The following is a 5490-nucleotide window of genomic DNA, read 5'->3' on the forward strand; positions in this document are numbered from 1 at the left end:
TGCGCGCCTAGGACAGGGGCATCGAGAGGAGGCGGTGCCTAGAGCGGCGCCCACGTGCGGACCAACGCGGAAGGGGCGGGGCCGTCGAGGCCCAGCGAGCGGCATGCTGGGACTTGTAGTCTTTGGGCGGGAGCCAGACCGGGACTTAGCCCACGGGAAGTTGGGAGTCGTTGAGCTGAGATTTTATCTGGTTTACGACGCGAGGACAGAACTTAACTTCTCTGTTTCTGGAGATGGACAGAGCGATCCTTACGTGCGCGCATCAAAAAGCACTAGCCTCAGGGTAGCTGTTCAAAACTGGTAGGTACCAGTTTTTCACTATTGACCATACTCCTAGCACTGTGTTAAGCACATTTTTTCCCCTTCCATTTTACTGTATCCTTTCCTAACAACCTCTGAACGGCACGATGATTCTCATTAAAAACTGGGACTTAGAGAGGTTACGTATCTTGCTCAGGATCAATTATTACGTGGCAAAGAGCTGGGAAAAAAAGAACTGAGTCAATAATACCCCCGTGTCTCCATAGAAGAGACACACCAATAATAAAGACCAGGGTACAGTGATTCACGCACTTGTAAAACAGAGGACATGGAGATTTACTCTGGAGACTCCATCAGGGAGCATTAATTCTGCCTAGAAAAACACTAAATCCCAGAATTCTAACACCAACATTTACTAGAATTCTTATACCTTCAAGATGTTCCTTGAGACAAGAAGGTAGAGATTGTTGACAAAATACCGGCCAGTATTCCACAGCACAGTATTACTGTGCCATATTACACAGAAGGTAATAGACATGGAGGTTTTCTCTGTTTTTCCTCCTGTTTCTCCTCACTCTCACCAGCTCCTCTTCCACCAACTGTCTTCCAGGATTCTTTCCTCAACCCAAATTTCTACTCCACACATTCACCCTAGGGGAACCTAATTCACTCCCCGATTTTTCAGAATCCGTCTCTCTGCTGATGACTCCCCAAATCTAGAATCATCTCATATATCCTTGGTGGAAAGCTCCACCAGAACAGCCTCCAGACATTAACTACTGATGAATCCATCCATAGAAAGGCCATTAAGAAAAAGTTCTTAGGAAAAATTTAGAACTTATAGAAAAGTGAAGGAAAAAAGGTATCCATAATATTGTCACCGAGAAGCAATGATGTCTAAAGAAGGTAAACCTATTTGCCCTAATTCTAATATGCCCTTGTCCTAACAAAAGGCAATACAGCATAGTGTCAAAGGGCCTCAAGCACCAGATTTGTCTGGATTCATGGTCCTGGTTCAGTTATTCGCCAACTGTGTGGCCTGATCCGTGAAGTGGGCATTGATTAAAATAATGCGTGTAAGGTGCCTGTCAGATAGCAAGTGAGTAATACATGTTCATTCAAAATTCCTGTTCCAAGTGCAAAGAGCAAAGCAAAGGCAGGCAGGGAGATTTTTTTCAGCTTTCTCTTTTTGAAGGCTCCTTGGTTTTGGAACTTCCACCCTCTCTTGTTTGAGGTGCCCCCAGGTCTGACCTCCTCCTGGCCCAGCAACTAACTGAGGTAGATATTTTGCTGAAATGGTCAGGAAGTCACGGAAGGGCAGTTTACGGGTAAAAGAGAGTTCTTTGCCCTTTGAACTCAGGCTTCCTGAGCTAAGGGGTTTCCAGCTTTTTTACCACTAAGAACCCTTTTAGTTATTTTCCCCCAGAGTAGTGGAGGATTTGTGTATGCAATAAAACTGCATTTATTAACCAATGCTTGCTTCATTTTCCTTTACAAAAATAATTGAATCCAAATCCTGTATAACAGCCAATCCAAGCTTCTGCCCAGCCTGAGCCTATCAGCATTGCCTCGCTGTGTGTTAGGATTCTATGAAAGTAAAGAAGTAACTGCCAAAGGACCCTGGGAAGCCTGAGGAAAGGTTAAACGTGATTGATGTTGGGTCTTTGGCAATAATGAAAACAGCTCAAAGACCCCTATCACCATTGAGGACCCGGGGTCTGGGGCCCCAGGTTGTAAACCACCACCTCAACTGATAGGCCCTGGAAAACTTTTTTTTTTTTTTTTTTTTTTTTTGCGGTACGCGGGCCTCTCACTGCTGTGGCTTCTCCCATTGCGGAGCACAGGCTCCGGAGGCGCAGGCTCAGCGGCCATCGCTCACGGGCCCAGCCGCTCCGCGGCATGTGGGATCTTCCCGGACCGGGGCCCGAGCCCGCGTCCCCTGCATCGGCAGGCGGAACTCTCAACCACTGCGCCACCAGGGAAGCCCCCCGGAATACTTTTTTTAAAAGAGAAGAGTAAACTGATAAAAGAGGAGAGCGCTCTGTAACTGTTAAATACATCTTACAGACCTAGGAAATGCCAGGTGTTAGGGAGTAAACGGAAATTTTGTAAGCGTCTAAAATGGTATGGACGGTGATAAAAGTGATAAAAGTTGATTTCTATAGATTTGTATCTATAAAAATCTGAATTTAGATAGAGGGGTGTGATTGAGTTCCCCCAGGCAAGGTAGCTATCACCTCCCTTCCTCTTTCCTGTAATTTCCCCATGCTTCTATCCACTGTGGCATTAATCACACGGTGGACTGTTGGAGATTGGAGACTGTGTCGTTTTCACTCTTGTAAACTCAGCCCCCAGACAGGGCTTGGCCCAGAGCAGCTCAATCAATGCCTTTGCATGGATAGAAATGGCAGAAGGAGCAGACAGGAACACTTCTCAGTTGTAAGTCACATGTTCATGTCCTCTCTATGAGTGGGGGAGGGGAGAACATTTATTGAGCATCTATGATGAACTAGGTTGTGCTATGGGCAACCTATTAGCTTTATTTTAATTAATCCTCACAATCTCTCTCTCTCTGAATTAGACGTTATTATTTCTATTCAAAGAGCTGAAGGCTCTGGTGCTTTGCTGGTTGCTCAGAAGAGGCTGTGGGGCTGGGAGGTGACAGGGAAGCCAAATAGACATAGATGTGTAGTCTACAGGATTTACAACCACTGGGATCTTTGCCTTGGCCTTGGCTGGGAGGCCCTGAGCACATCACTCTTAGGGGTGCTTCCAGGGATAGGACTGTTCTCACTGTACTTAGCAATTGCAGTCCTCCACGCCCCTCCCAGTATCGGGCCCCTCTCAATTTCCACTTCTGCCTCTCAAAGGCACTCCCCTGCAGAACACCAAAATATCATCTTTGACTTTAATCAAAGGTGGGAAGACTGGTTGTCTTCAGAGCATTTCTGGAATTGCCCAGAAATACAGACCTTCTGTGAGGCAAGAGGGAGCCAGAGGAAGTTCTTATCCAGCCCTCAAGGATGGGTGTCTGAGGTTAGCACTTTCCTCCCTGGCCCAGAGGAGATGTTGGAGGTGCTTTGAAAAAGCCTGACACCTTTCTAACTATGCACCCCTTAGCTGGGCAATCAAAGCCATCTACGACCTGTTGCCAACCTAACCAATACTGTTTCATTATTATTATTTTAGTGTTTTAGTTTTTACAACTTTATTGAGGTATAATTGAGGAACAATAAACTTCACACATTGAAAGTGAGGAGTTTATCCAAGTATACACCTGTGAAACCTTCCCAAAGTCAAGGTGATGAACACGTGTATCATCCCTGAAAATTTATCCCCGCCCGCCTCCTCCCCATCCGCTTAACTGAATCCTTGCTCTACACCCAGGCTGGTCCTACCCAGATTCCACCTCCCAGATTCTTCTCCCTGAGTCTTTCCCTCATCCTGCAACCTTCCCTGCTTGCCAGGTTCCGGCTCACCAGTTCCTTTGTCAGGAAAGCCCCTCCCAGCACCCTCCATCTGGCTGACTCCCTGGAAGCCTTTCCTGATCCCCTGGTCTGGGCTACATGGCCCCTATCTGGGTTCACGGAGCGCCACGTGCTTTCCTCCAACAGGGCGCTTCTCATCCCGGATAGCTCTTGTCCAAGCTCGCTTTTTGGCCCTTGCTTACTTGTCCATCACCTGCAGGAGACCGTGAGCTCGTTCTACGCAGGGACTGGGTCATTCTCTCTCTGTGTAGCACCGAGCAGTGTCTGGCACCCAGTAGGCCCTCACTCCATGTTTGTTGAGTGGATTAATCATTAGCTGTTTGCACAGAATTCTCTCCCCTGTACACTGTCCCCTCGTCCTCTAGGGAAACACTTGGTCCACAGTATTCACTTCTGCATTCTGTGCGGCACCCAATATATTGTTGAGGGCCTGCTCTGTGCCAGGGGCTGAGGATACCTCCCATGGTCCCTGCTCTCAAAGAGCCTAAATTAAAGTGGGGAAGCCAGGTGATAAACATGTAAGCAAGCAAATTATTTAATCACAGGTTGTGGCAAAGTGCTAGGATAGAGAATAACAGGGCTTAGCAGGTGTAAAACATCTTCCATGATGAAATCACATCTCTTCCTCTCCTTTTCTTACCCAAGCAGTTTACCCCTGACCTCCCTTTCTCAGTTTCTATGGATATTTGTAAATATTGCTTTTCCTCCTTTTCCATCTCTTTTGGTTTCTTTTGAGCAAAGCATACCCTTCCATTACTGTTATGCGTTCCAGCCCACTAATTCTCAAGTATTTATTAATTTATATTACCGTATTAAGCTTGCTCATTTATTTCGCATATTCTGTAAATTTTTATAGTAGGTACATTCATTGAGTCAACTAAAATTTATTGAGTACCTGCTATAAGCAAGGACTGTTTTAAGAGTGGAGGATACAGTGATAAATAAGACAGATGAGATCCTTGCTCTCATGGAACTTCAGTTGTAGTGGGCAAATAATAAACAAGGAAGTAAACGAACAAGGTAGTTTTAGACCACGTTAAGCGCTACAAAGGAAATTTGAGGGACGATGTATAAGGGACTCCTTCATGTAGGGTGGCCAGGGATGGTGCCTCTGAAGAGCTGAGCCTGGAGTGAAGAGAAGGAGCTGGCCAAGAGGACATCTGGAGCAAGAGTATCTGAAACACTGCAAAGCAAGAGTGAGGAGTGGGAGGCGAGCCACGGTGCCGAGGCCAGGCGAGCGTGCAGGAGAGCTTGCTGTGTGGCCCGAGACAGGAGAGTGGGCAGCCAGGCAGGGAGCCAATCGTGTGCACAACACATGTTTACTGAAAGAACGAATGATCTAATGATCCCAGACTTCAAGTATTGCATCTTACTAGCTTCTTGGCTGTATTTTTTTTTTTCAGTTTAAAAATTTTTAAATTTCTTTCAAAGTTAAACCCAAGACACATTGACTTCATAGGAAATCCACTGAGAAATGTTTTTCTAGGCTGAACACCTCTTTCCCTTTAGTCTCCCCCAACAGAGCATGTACATGTTACTTTCATTTTATAATCACTGCTGTCCTACCACTATACCAAGATCATCTAAACTGTGTAGTATTCTGAACGTTCTTAGTTATACCATAAGTTCACTAATTGCAAAAGATTTTCTGGGATAACCTGTCACTTGAATTCTTTGGTTACTTTTGAAGATGAAGTCCAAAGAACTGTTAAATGATTCTCCTTTTTGGGGGTGGGTGGTA

Source organism: Hyperoodon ampullatus (genome assembly GCF_949752795.1).
Source record: "Hyperoodon ampullatus genome assembly, chromosome: 17".
In the NCBI taxonomy this organism is placed as follows: domain Eukaryota; kingdom Metazoa; phylum Chordata; class Mammalia; order Artiodactyla; family Ziphiidae; genus Hyperoodon; species Hyperoodon ampullatus.